This window comes from Carcharhinus amblyrhynchos, chromosome 8 (genome assembly GCF_965287045.1).
Source record: "Carcharhinus amblyrhynchos chromosome 8, sCarAmb.v2.hapA, whole genome shotgun sequence".
Lineage (NCBI taxonomy): Eukaryota > Metazoa > Chordata > Chondrichthyes > Carcharhiniformes > Carcharhinidae > Carcharhinus > Carcharhinus amblyrhynchos.
The window spans coordinates 100,132,664-100,146,264 of NC_137331.1; the positions used below are offsets into that span (position 1 = coordinate 100,132,664).

At 43.1% G+C, this 13,601-nt stretch overlaps 1 protein-coding gene across 4 annotated transcripts in view; it reads right to left on the reverse strand.

Annotated features, from left to right (window-relative positions):
* The window catches only part of zfat (zinc finger and AT hook domain containing), a 213,970-nt gene extending 209,760 nt beyond the window's left edge, over positions 1-4,210 (reverse strand). For 3 of the 4 annotated variants that reach the window (XM_080194577.1, XM_080194576.1, XM_080194573.1), the window contains exon 1: positions 3,937-4,210. The gene's annotated coding sequence lies outside the window, so the exon portion shown is untranslated. The remainder of the gene's footprint in view (positions 1-3,936) is intronic. The other variant, XM_080194578.1, reaches the window with a different exon arrangement.
* Between the last annotated feature and the right edge of the window lie 9,391 nt (positions 4,211-13,601).

Genomic DNA, 13,601 nt, shown 5'->3' on the forward strand with positions numbered 1-13,601 from the left:
ATCACCCACAGGAAAATTCGACCAAGCAAGTATTGAAAAGCAAAGGCTAAACATAAATTCTCATCCTTTAAAAAGTGGCAGATTTGTTAGACATCAAGGTTAACTGTCATCATTAACAAAAATGGTTTAACATCAACAATATTTTTCCAAGGTCCTCCTGAAGGTTCAGCCTGCAACTGGGAAGATTAAAAATAGATACATTTCAAATGGAAGGAAAGACTTATGCCTAAAGCCTTTCAGAATCTTAAACCATCTCAAAACAATTCACAGTCAATGCATTACCTTTCAAGTCTAAGCCAATGGTGGCATACAGGCAGCCACAGCAGCCAATGTGGTCACAACAAATCCCACAAGGGGAATAGGATATATGACCATTCAATAATTTTCAGTGGTGAATACCTCTGATCATCTTTAAGTGATGCTATGGGATCTCTTACCACCACACAAAAGGGAAAATTAAACTAATTTTAACTTCTCTAACAGGTGGCATCTTTGATAGTGCAATACTCTCTCACTTTTACGTTAGTTTCGGTCCACATTATGGAAATCACTGGATTGGTGTTTGAATCCACGACATTCTAACTCAGGTGAATGTGCTTTTCTAGAACCAAAATAGGTGCCAAAAATGTCAGCAATTAAGGTTCTCTTGTGGAGACAAAACAATTTTTTTCTGAAGTATGGAGAATTCAATAAACTTAATATTTTCTATTGAAAGTTCTATAGCTATTCTTTTAATTGGCATTTATCACAATCATTACCAAAGATCCTGAATAGAGTAACACATTCTTAATTTCACAACTTATCTAAACAGGTGATTGAATACAATTTTCAATCACAGTATATAAACATACATTTTTTTTCCATCAGGTCAGGGCGGAGGGAGGCACAAAAAAAAGATTTCTAGCTAATGCTTTCTTCCAAATTCTTAACAGCCAATGGCTTGAAGCCTAAATATTATAATCACTTCCCAGTCTCCAAAATTTTCAGACAAGATAATTAACCGACTGACCTGAACTTGTTTACTTAACACTTGTACTTGTGGCCTCAGAGACAGCTCAGTTAAGCAGTATAACACTCTAGTCCTCTCAAAAGAGTGGATCATTCAAATTACCACAAGCAATGCCACAAAACACATGTAATTCTTGCACCTAATACTCCAAACACATGTAAATTATAAGCAAACTTTACCTAAAGTTTGAAGGGAAAGAATGCCAATTATTTCCTGCTGTTTCTGGTACTCAGTGATCTGGCCTATTAACAAAATGAAGAGGAATAGGCCATTTGGCCCAACAAACCTACTCACCATTCAACAAGACCATGGCTGATCTATTGTGGCCTAACACTCACTGTCTTGTCAATTTTTACTCCTTTGTCAATCAAAGATGTGTCTAACTCAGCCTAGAGTATATTCAATGACCAAGCCTCCATTGTTCTCACGAGAAAGAAGCAATTGCTCCACATCACCATCTTAATGTTTGATTTTAAACCGTTTCTGCTAGTTCTTGATGTTCCCCCCGCACCCCATGAGTAAACATCCTCTCAGTAGATATCCCATCAAGCGCCCTCAGGATATGAAGTTTTCAATAAAATCACCATCCGTTCTTCTGAACTCTACAGGTGCAAGCCCATTTACTCAATTTTTCCTCACAAGTCAACACCTTCATCTCAGGAATCAAATTAACTAACCTTTCCTGAATTGTTTCCAAAGTAAGTATATCCCCCTTTAAATTAGGGGACCAAAATCATGCAGTCCTCCAGGTCTGCCTTATACAGTTACAGTAAGATTTCCCTACTTTTTAAACTCATTCCTCCTTGTAATAAAGGCTAATAATAGTCTACTTTTCCTTCTTAAACACTTGCTGTATCTGCATGTCAATGTTTTGAAATTCATGTACAGACATCCAGATCCTGCTGTACCAGTTTTCTGCAGCTTAACTCCATTTAATTAACATGCTACTTTTCTATTCTTACCAAGTGGACAACCTCCCATTTTCCCATATTACACTTCATATGCCAATTTTTTGTCCACTAACAACCCCTCAACATTCCTTTGCAGTCTATGTCCTCATTACAATTTGTTTCCTACCTATCTTCCATCAGCAAATTTGGCAACAATGATCTTGGTCCCTTCAAAGTCATTACCATCGACAGTAAACAGTTGAATTAGGAAATGGCCCATTTATTTCCTGTTCATTAACCAATCCTTTATCCATACTAATAAAGACATACCTCCAAAACAATGAGCTTTTATATGGAATCTTACTAAATATTTTTTGGAAATCCAAATATACTACCATCTACTGGCTTCTTTTTATCCACCTTGCTTGTTAAATCACCAAGTCTAATAAATTTGTCTAACATTATTGCCTCAAAATCATATTGACTCTGCCCAATATATAGTGATTTTCTAAATGCCCTGCTACTGGTTCCTTAATAAATAATGGATTCCAGTATTTTCCCCAAAGAGATGTTAGGCTAACTTGTCTACAACTTCCTGCTCTGTCTCCTTCCTTGCTCGAATAAATTTACAGTACTATAATCAACTAAGATCTTTCCAGAACCTAGGGAATTCTGCAAAATTATAATCAATGCATTCAACATCTCTGAAGCCACTTGTTTTAAGACCATAGGACAAAGTAATAGTTAGCATATAGTGTCATTATTTTTCCTAGTAATCTTTCTCCAGTGATTGTTCTGAATTTCTTCCTTTTTGCACTTGACTTTCTCAACTTTAGAATGCTTTGTGTCTTATACTGTGAAGACAAGATACAAAACTTCTGCTAATTCCTTGTTTCCCATTATTTTCCCCAGTCTCATTCTCTAAAAGGATGAACACTCACTTTAGCTACTCTCTTTCTTTTTTTATATACTTGTAGAAGCTTACTTCTGTTTTAGATTTCTTGCTACTTTACTCTAAGACTATAATTTCTCCCTTTTTGTTCTAGTCACCCTTTGCTAGTTCCTAGTATTTCCCCAATCGTCAGGCCAATCACTGACCTTCACAACATTGTAGGCCTTATCTTTCAATACAATACCACCCTTTACTTCCTTCGATAGCCACGAATGGCACATCCTTCATGCAGTCTTTCACACTAAACTACATGTTTGTTGAAAGAAAAACAACCAGTAATCCAAAATAATAATTTTGCAAGCTCCAGTAGACCTCAGGATGTATCTGTACGGACCACTTTCCCACACGCTGGTTAACAGTCTTAAAGGGACAGTACCGAGTCAAACTACACTCAAGACCACCCAAGAGCAATGTCATGGGAAATCCATGCAAGACACAACAAAGCCAATATTTGTTACTCAAGCCATTTTGAACATTTACAGACATGACGAACAACCAGTCATCAAAAACTGCAACCAGGTTCCCCCTTGTCTGAATGCGGGGGAGGCAGGAAAAGAAAGTGAGAATATATTTAAAAAGTGTGGATCAGGAGGGTGAAGGAGTGGGGACATTCCTGCAAAAAAGAAAATTCAAGCGGTTGTCACTTCTCGGCTAGATCGGGCCACAGATTGGATGGGAAAGGCAAACGAAAAACAATACATTCGACCAGTGACATTTAAAACGTTATTTCAAAAGGTCGGGGGGGGGGGGGGGGGAAGCGGGGAAGGTAGAAACACACCTAAATCTTATATATTTGATCGTAAAAGAGAGCCACAGTAAATCTGCACATCAACTCCAGCAACCTGAGTATTAAAAAAACAAATAAAAAATTAAACTTACAAAAAAAGGACACATCTGTTTATTTAAGCGCGGATAATTTAAACCCAGTTGGTGTTAAGCATCAGAAGATGAACGAAAGATTTTCAGATGTAAAATTCGCAGAATTAATTGACACCCTCCCCACTCCTCCTCATCGCCCCAAATGGCTGTCAGCTGAGGTAAAACCCCCTCCACCGTCGCTCATCAAAACACACTGGCTCACTGACCAAAAGGCCCTGCAGAAGAAGCGGCCTGTTCCCCACCACTGCCGCCCGGCTCGGCGTTAATCAACCGCTCCTCTCCCTTCCCTTCGACACCGGCTCTCGCCGCTAACACCGTCCGTCGTTTTGTTTTTAAAATATCTTTTTAAAAAGCGAGAATTGTGTGGGGTTTTTTTTCACGGTTCCCGGTTGGCGGGGCCCGGCCCGACCCGTCCGTTCGTCTCCGACTCGCCTCCGTCTTTGGTTTGACCTTTTTTTTCCCCTCTGGTGTTTTTCTCTCTCCAAGCTACTGTTTCCCCTCACAACAAAAATATCACCTAGGCCCAAACCGTCACTCCCGCCGCACCCCGCCCCCTTCTCCCAGACTGACAGCTCCCTCCACCAATGAGAAGGCGTCGCTCTCCGGCCCCCACCCGCTCGGCCTGCTGATCGACAGGACTGTCGCCCAATCAGCCTCCAGATCGGCCTTAGACCCGCCCATGGCGGGTGGAAGGCGGGGAGGGGGCGGGGTCACCATTGTGATTGACGGGTCCCCGCGCGGAGGGGCGGGGCGGCCCGCGGCATTCCGATGACGTCAACGCACTGACTTGCCACTCTGATCGATGTCCAGCTTAGCCAATCATAACGCGTCATTCTCTGCACCCTCATCCATTCAGGGTGGAGGTGGGCGGGCTCTGTGTCTGCACTTGAAAGCTCAATGTAACCTTTCAAGTTGTGAGTGAGCTTGAAGTGAGCACTGACAATGGAAGAACATAAGAACATAAGAAATAGGAGCAGGAGTAAGCCATCTAGCCCTTCGAGCCTGCTCCGCCATTCAATAAGATCATGGCTGATCTGTCGTGGCTCAGTTCCACATTCCCGCCCTCTCCCCACAACCCCCTCGCTTATCAAAAACCCATCAACCCACATCTTAAAAATATTTAGCGAGGCAGCCTCCACCACTTCAACGGGCAGAGAATTCCAGAGATTCACCACCCTTTGAGTGAAGAAGTTCCTCCTCAACTCCGTTCTAAACCGCCCCCCCTTTATCTTGAGGCTGTGCCCCCTAGTCCTACTGTCCTTTCTGAGCGGGAAGAGTCTCTCCACCTCTATCCTATCCATCCCATTCACCATCTTATATGTCTCAATGAGATCTCCCCTCATTCTTCTAAACTCTAACGAGTACAAGCCTAGTTTATTCAGCCTCTCCTCATAGCTCAACCCCCTCAACTCCGGTATCAGCCTAGTAAACCTCCTCTGCACTCCCTCCAAGGCCAAAATATCCTTGCGTAAGTGCGGCGACCAAAGCTGCACACAGTACTCCAGCTGCGGCCTCACCAATGCCCTATACAGCTGCAGCAAGACCTCCCTACTTTACTATTCAATCCCCCTCGCTATGAAGGCCAGCATCCCATTAGCCTTCCTGACCACCTGCTGCACCTGCAGGCTGGGTTTTTTCGACTCATGCACAAGGACCCCGAGGTCCCTCTGCACCGTCGCCTGCTGCAGTTTTTCGCCACGTAAGTAATAGTCCTTCCTACCATTATTCCTACCAAAGTGTACCACCTCGCACTTGCCAACATTAAATTCCATTTGCCAGTTCCTGGCCCATTCGCCCAGCCTATCTAGATAAGAACATAAGAACATAAGAAATAGGAGCAGGAGTAGGCCATCTGGCCCTTCGAGCCTGCCCCGCCATTCAATAAGATCATGGCTGATCTGTCGTGGCTCAGTTCCACTTTCCCGCCCTCTCCCCATAACCCTTAATCCCCTCTCTTATCAAAAACCCATCAACCCGCTTCTTGAAAATATTTAGCGAGGCATTATTTAGATTATTATTTATTTATTTATTTATTTATTTATTTATTTATTTATTATTTAGATCCTTCTGCAGACTCTCCACACCCTCCGCACAATTTGCTGTTCCACCAATCTTGGTGTCATCAGCAAATTTCAACACCATACACTCGGTTCCCTCCTCCAGATCATCTATATAAGTGGTGAATAACTGAGGCCCCAGCACTGACCCCTGGGGCACTCCACTAGTCACCAACCGCCTATCTGAATAGCACCCATTGACCCCCACTCTCTGCCTCCTATTTGACAGCCAATCCTCTATCCACGCATCCTCTATTACGCCGCATATTTACCCTACTAATCCCCCTGATACGAAGAGGCAAATTAGAATCATAGACTCTCCGCAGTACAGAAGGTGGTCTTTCGGCTCATTGAGATACAAATTCCCCCCCATCAAAAAATGCCTGTAACCCCATGTATTTACTCTATCTTGACATTAAGGCAACTTAGCATGGTCATTCAACTTAACCCGCACATCTTTTGGAGCATGGGAGGAAGCTGGAGCTGCTGAAGGAAACCCTCACAGGGACAGGGAGAATGTACAAACTCCGCACATACCACTCTAGGCTGGAACTGAATGGACGTTCTCCCCATGTCTGTGTGGCTTTCCTTTAGGTGCTGCAGTTTCTTCCCACAGCCCAAAGATGTACCGGTTAGGTGCAATGGCCATGCTAAATTTTCACTTGGTGTACCCAAACAGTGCTGGAATGTGGCGACTAGAGGATTTTCACAATAACTCATTGCAGTGTTAATGTATTGTTTATGTCACTTATGACACTATAAATGCTCTGCCAAAGACTGCAAGAAACTACAAAAGGTAGTGAATGTAGCCCAATCCATCAAGCAAACCAACCTCCCATCCATTGACTCTGTCTGTGCTTTCTGCTGCCTTGGCAAAGCAGCTAGCATAAATAAGAGCCTCATTCACCCTGGGAAAAGATACAAAATTCTGAAGTCACATACCTACTGACACAAGAACAGCTTCTTCCCTGCTGCCTTCAGACTTTTGAATGGATCTACCTTGCATTAAGTTGATCTTTCCCTATCTATGGATCTAGCTATGACAGTAACACTACATTCTGCACCCTTTCATTTCCTTCTATGAACAGTGTGCTTTGTCTGTGTAGCATGTAAGAAACAATACTTTTCATTGTATACTACTACATGTGACAATAATAAATCCAATCAAATCAAATCATATCAAGTAAACTTAAAACTTTAAAAAAACTTAAGGGATGATTCCCCCCAAAAAATTCTAAGTGCTGAATTGGTGGGAAAAATGGTGAAATTCACGATTGTGTCTTCAGTGAGAGTTCAGATTCGAATCTCCTGCACTCTGCACAAAGAAAAGGCCACATTCAGAATCTCATTAAAAGCTTGGAGGGCAGGGCCTATTCACGTAGGAGTCTGACAGTTCTGGAACTCTGCACATGCACAGTGGCCCTGAATTGTCAGCCTCCCGTTTGCTGGCCAGCCCTGGACTCCCATAGCACTGACCCCCTGCAGCCCCCTCAATGGCTGCCCCCATAAGCATTCCAAGGCCAGCCCTGAGCCCTGCCCACCCTGGAGTGCCCTCACCTCCAGCAACCACCCCCCCCCCACCTCTCCCAACACCCCGCCGCCTGCCTGCCCCCACAGCAGGGACGATCCCCCCACCCCCCAACTCTGGCAGACACATCCCATGGGAGGCAGACCCTGCCCGGGAGGCAGATCACCTCGGCAGACGAACCCCCCCCAGGACCATCGCACACTGACCGATTGCACTAAGCCCTGTCCACAATAGGCCCTGCCCCCTTGGCACGACCCAATGCCTGGTGGGCAGAGCCAAGGTTCCTACTAGGCATGGGCACTTTGCCCCTTGGGTAGTGCCAGAGGGCACAGGGCAGCACTGCCAGAGTGCCAATGCCCAAGGGGCACCCTGCCCCTGCTACCTGAACCCTTTGGGGGCCCCGATTGCCCCCATTCACTCCAGCGGCGTCTCCCGCTAGTTCCCCAAAAGTAGGGAGCTACTCTAAACCACACTGGAGTGAAATTGCACTGGCAGAGTGGGAGATGCTATCGGGCCCAGAGAATTCAGTCCCGGGCCCAATAATGACATTCAAATAACATTAAAAATAGATTTAAATGGTCTTCCTGGCCTTCCTGCCGGTTTCCTGCGAGGCTCTGACTGCTTTCCAATGGAGACACACATGCATTGAGAACGCATGCGCGAATCCCATGAATCGGTGCACGCATGTGTCTCCCAACCTGACCCACCAAAAAAATTAGCCAGTCGGAATGGGAGAATCGCCCCCTTAATTTCTTCCAAATAAAAGGCATCACCTGGATTCTGCCTTTTTGTGGGATTGGTGGAACATTTCTTGTTCCAGTCATACTTAAGTCCTCTTCCTCACCACTGACGACTGTATCAGGCTCATTTCCTGCTCTCACCCTGAGCTGGGTAATTTTATCAACTTTGCTTCTAATTTTCATTTTCACACATTGTACCTTCACACTCTTTCAGTCCTCGACTTCTCCATTTCTGGTGATAGTTAGCAATGACTTTTCAAAATAAAATCAAAAACCCACAACTACCTTGACTATGCTTTCTCAGTTCCCTCTAAGGACTTCCACCATTCTATTCTCTCAGTTTCTCTGCCTCTATTGCATCTGTTCTGTTGATGTCCTCCCTTACCAGTACTTCTGATATGTCTTATAGTTGATCCTTTTCTACACCCTTGCTATGACTGTAACACTACATTTTGCACTCTCCCCTTTCCTTCTCTATGAACGATATGCTTGGTCTGTATAGTGTGCAAGAAACAATATTTTTCACTGTACTAATACATCTGGCAATAATAAATCAAATCCATTCAAATCAAATCAAATCATTTTCTGTCACCACACACATCTTCTCTCACCCTCCCATTCAGCACTCCAAAGAGGCTACTCCCTGTCTGACACTGGTCCCCAGTCAAGCCCAATATCCCTTCTACTTCTCCTAATCCTCCTTCTATTCAAACTCAGGAGATTTAGGGTGGGATTTTATAGCCTCGCTCAAGTGAGACTGGAAATTCATACCCGATGTCAACGGACATTTATTTCTCTTGTCCACCCCTTGTCTGCTCCAATTCTGTGGCATGTGAGGCAGTAAACTTTCAACGATAATGCCTGTTTTACCTCTTCTCTTCTCACCATGCAAGCAGTCCTTTCTGCTGAAACAGTGGTTTAAATGCACTTCTTTCAGACTGGCTTACTATATGGTCTACAATGGAGATCAAGCACGTATTGGAGACTGCATTGCAGAACACCTCCATTCAGTCTGCAAGTATGACCCAGAGGGCGGTGGGAATTTGGAACTTATTGTCTGGAAAGGTGCTTGTAGAGGGAAGCTTCAAAATATTTAAGAAGCATTTAGATGAGCGCTTGAAACACCATAGCATACAAGGCTACGGATCAAGTGCTGGAAAATGGGATTAGCATAGATAGGTGCTTGATGATCATCACAGTAACATGGCCTAAAGGGCCTCTTTCTGGGCTGCAAAACTCTATGGCTCAAGCTACCAGTGACCTGTCATGTCATGCTGTCCCTTTTTTCCTCCAGCTCCTTCACTGTTCCAATGATGCTCAACATAAACTCATCTTTCGATTTAAGCATTTTACCACCTTCCTGACTCAATATTATGAGGAGATGATGGCCTAGCGGTATTATTGCTAGACTATTAATCCAGAAGCTCAGCTTAGGTTCCGGGGATCCAGGTTTGAATGCCACCATGGCAGATGGTGGAATTTGAATTCAATAAAACAAAAAATCTGGAAGTAAGAATTTACTGCTGACCACGAAACCATTGTCAATTTTTGGGAAAACCCATCTGGTTCATTAATGGCCTTTAGGGAGGGAAATCTGCTATCCTTACCTGGTCTGGCCTACACGTGACTCCAGGCCCACGCAATGTGATTGCCTCTCAATTGCCCTCGGGCAACTAGGGATGGACAATAAATGCTGACCAGCCAATGGCACCCATGTCCCATGAATGAATAAAAAAAAACATTGAGTTTGACAATTTCAGACTGTGATCTCTGCCTCCATTTTGAATTGTTTCTTTTTTTTTGCAGGTTTTGGGTTTACTGTTAATTTTCTTTAGTCTTTGCTTCTGGTTGGCAGCTGTTCATAATCTTGCTATCAATGCCTCCTCTAGACACTTTTATAGTATTTATTTGCTTGTCCCATTATCATTTCCTTTCACCCCGCACCACCAATTTTGTTTTTCAGTTTCATTCATTCTGGGACATGAGTGTTGCTGGCTGGCCAGCATTTGTGGCCCATCCCTGATTGCCTGAGGCAATTGAGAGTCAACCACATTACTGTGGCTCTGTAGGCCAGAGATTAGTGAACCAAACAAGTTTTTCTGATAATTGATAATGGTTTCATGGTCATTAGTAGGTTCTTAATTCCGGATATTTTTCATTGATTTCTAATTCCACCAACTGCCTTGGTGGGATTTGAACCCAGGTCCCCAGAATATTAGCCAAATTCCTGGATCAATAGTCTAGTTATAATACCACTAGGCCATCGCCTCCCCAATAAATCTCCTGTCATTTAATGTCTCCTGTTTTTCACAGACCTATTGTTCTTTTTCCATCCTCCCCTCTTTTACTTGCTTAAGAGCTTTTACATTTCAAACCATTACCAGTTCTGATAAAAGATCATTACCCTCAAACTTTGACTTTTTTTTACCCATATGCTGCCAGCATCTTCATTTCTAATTTCAGACTTCCAGCAGCTGTAGAATTTTGCTTTTAGCTTTAGAACAGGTTCTGGGAGAAATGTAAAATAGGCTAAGGCAAATTCAGAGTGCAGGTATATAACTGTAGGAACTTGATAGATAAGTTTTGTGAGCTGCAGGTACAAGTAACAACATGATATATCATACAGCAGCAGACAGATGTCACACGCAATGGAGTCAGATTTTCACTATCGAGGCGGATAGCTTGAGTAGAGATTTTCTCTGATTTGACAGACCAACTTTAGTTTAGAACACCTGGTTGCATACACAATTTTCACTCTGGGGAGGTGGGTGAGTGCTGAACCAGGCTGACTAGAAAGCCAACCTGGCTACAACTCTAGAGTCCTATTTGCATCTGAATTCTGTCCAAAGCTAACAGGTATGATATCATTACTGGCTATTGAAATTGGTGAAGTTGGAAGAATGTTGCAGGACCCATTGGAAATGGTCTCTTGCAAGGTAAGTACAGATTTGGCAGAGTGGGAGAATAAGGCTCTGCTACTAAGTCTGCTTTATCTCTGATAACAAAACTACTATTTTATCTCTGATAACAAAGACACCTATGTCAGGCTCCTATTTATCGTCTACAGCTCAGCCTTCAACGCCATTATTCCTATGAAACTCATCTCCATAATCTGTGGCCTAAGGCTCGGCACCTCCCTCTGCGATTGGATCTTAAACTTCCTAACCCACCGACCGCAATCAGTAAGGAAAGGCAGCAACGCCTCCTCCACGATCATTTTTAACACTGGTGCTCCACAAGGCTGTGTCGTCAGCTCCTGACTATACTCCTCATACAATGTTGACTTGATGGCCACATTCCCCTCCAACTTGATTTTCAAGTTTGCTGATGACACCACTGTAGTGGGTTGGATCTCAAACAATGACGAGACACAGTACAGAAAAGAGACAGAGAATCTGGTGAACTGATGCGATGATAATAATTCTCTCCCTCAATGTCAACAAAATGAAGGAGATAGTCATCGACTTCAGGAAGCATAGTGGAGAACATGGCCCTGAACTCATTAATGAAGTAGAAATGGTTGAGAGCCTCAATTTATTCAGTGCCCAGATCACCAGTAATCTGTCTCAGTCCCTCCAACGCTATAGTTAAGAAAGCCCACCAACTTTCTCAGAAGACTTTGGAAATTTGACATGTCTGCCACGACTCTCACCAACTTTTACAGATGCACCAGAGAAAACATTCTTTCTGGTCGTATCACGTTTGATATGGCTCCTGCTCTGTCCAAGACTGCAAGAAACTACAAAGGGTCATGAATGAAGCCCAGTCCATCACTCATACTAGCCTCCCACCTATTGAATCAGTCTACACTTCCCGCTGCCGCAGAAAAACAATCAGCACAGTTAAGGGCCCCATGCACCCCGGACATAATCTCTTTCATTTTCTCAGATACAAAAGTCTGAGATCATGTACCAATCAACTCAAGAACAGCTTCTTCCCTGCTGCTGTCAGAGTTTTGAATGGATGTATCTTGTATTAAGTTAATCACTGTAATACTACATTGGGCACTCTCTCCTTTCCTTCTCTATGTACGATATGCTTTATCTGTATAGCGTGCAAGAAATAATACTTTTCACTGTATACTAATAGATGTGACAATAATAAATCAAATCAAATCAAACACTATGTTGAGAGAAATTCAATGGAATAGCACAGAAAGAAAGAAACAATGGGAGAGAAGAACATGAGACAAACCACACATCTAAGAGAGTAAGAAAAAGTAGAATTTGGAGAGAGACAGCGGCATTGAAAAGAATGGGAGAGAGGAGCACTCAGAGACAGACAGCAGTACCTAAAAAAGCAAGGCAGGCTGAGGATCTGACGATTGACAGCAGCATCTTATCTGACGGAGGTGAAACCATGATCATGCAGGTGGTTTACCCAGATTAGAATAGAGTCAATGATCAGGATAGCTGATGAGGTTTAACCGAGCCTGATGGAATTTTTCAAAGACATCTCAGTCTTTTGGCTAAGATAAAGCATCAGATCAAGTCTCATCTTGTCAGCTTGGATCTTGTTTGTTTCTTTTGTGGGGACTATGAATTGTACTCAATTGTAATTTGGATTGAATAATTTTTTTTAAAAAAGCAGCACCTAAAAAAACACATAAGAAGAAGGCCCAGAGAAAGACGGTTATACAAAAGACACAGATAGCGTTTTACAAAAGACAAAGTGAAGGTAAATGGTGTTTACCTTTGCTCTGTCATTTACATATTCTGGTCTTGTAATGGGCCGCTATCAACACCCTCTTCAGGCACGATCACCATCATTTACCTTCCCTTTGTCTTTTTGTCCCATGATGTAGAGATGCCAGTGTTGGACTGGGGTGGGCACAGTAAGAAGTCTCACGATACCAGGCTAAAGTCCAACAGGTTTATTTGAAATCACAAGTTTTCAGAATGCTGTTCCTTCAACAGGTGAGTGGAGTCACCTGAGGAAAGAGCATCGCTCTGAAAGATCATGATTCTAAATAAACCTGTTAGACTTTAAGAACCTTTAGACTGTTCTAGAATTTTAAACAAATTGGCTGTAGAGATAATGGACACATTGCTGCAACATCAAAAATTCTATAGATTAGGAATAGTTTCTGCAGATTGGAATGTAACAAATGTAACCCCACTATTCAAGAAAGGAGGGAAAGAGAAAATAAGGAATTACAGTCCTGCTGACCTGGCGTCAGTAGTAGGGAGGAAAACCTAGAATTCATTATAAAGAATGTGATCATTGAACACTTAGAATATAATGGCAAGATTGGGCAGAGACAGCAAGGATTTATGAAAGGGAAGTTATGATTTATGTACATGTTGGAATTTTTTGAGAAGGTTATTCACAGTGTAGAAAAGGGGGAATCCGTGGATTTAGTTTAGTTGGCTTTCAATAAGGTCCCACAAGTAAGGCATGTTTTTCTGAAGTAGACGGGCTGAGCCATGAATTTTCTTAACGCTTAAAATGAAAATCCAGGGCTCAGGTTAAAAAAAACCTAGGCCTCCTGTAACCTGAACCTTGTTGCACCCATGAGCAGGCTGAACACCATGTGAACCTCTGAT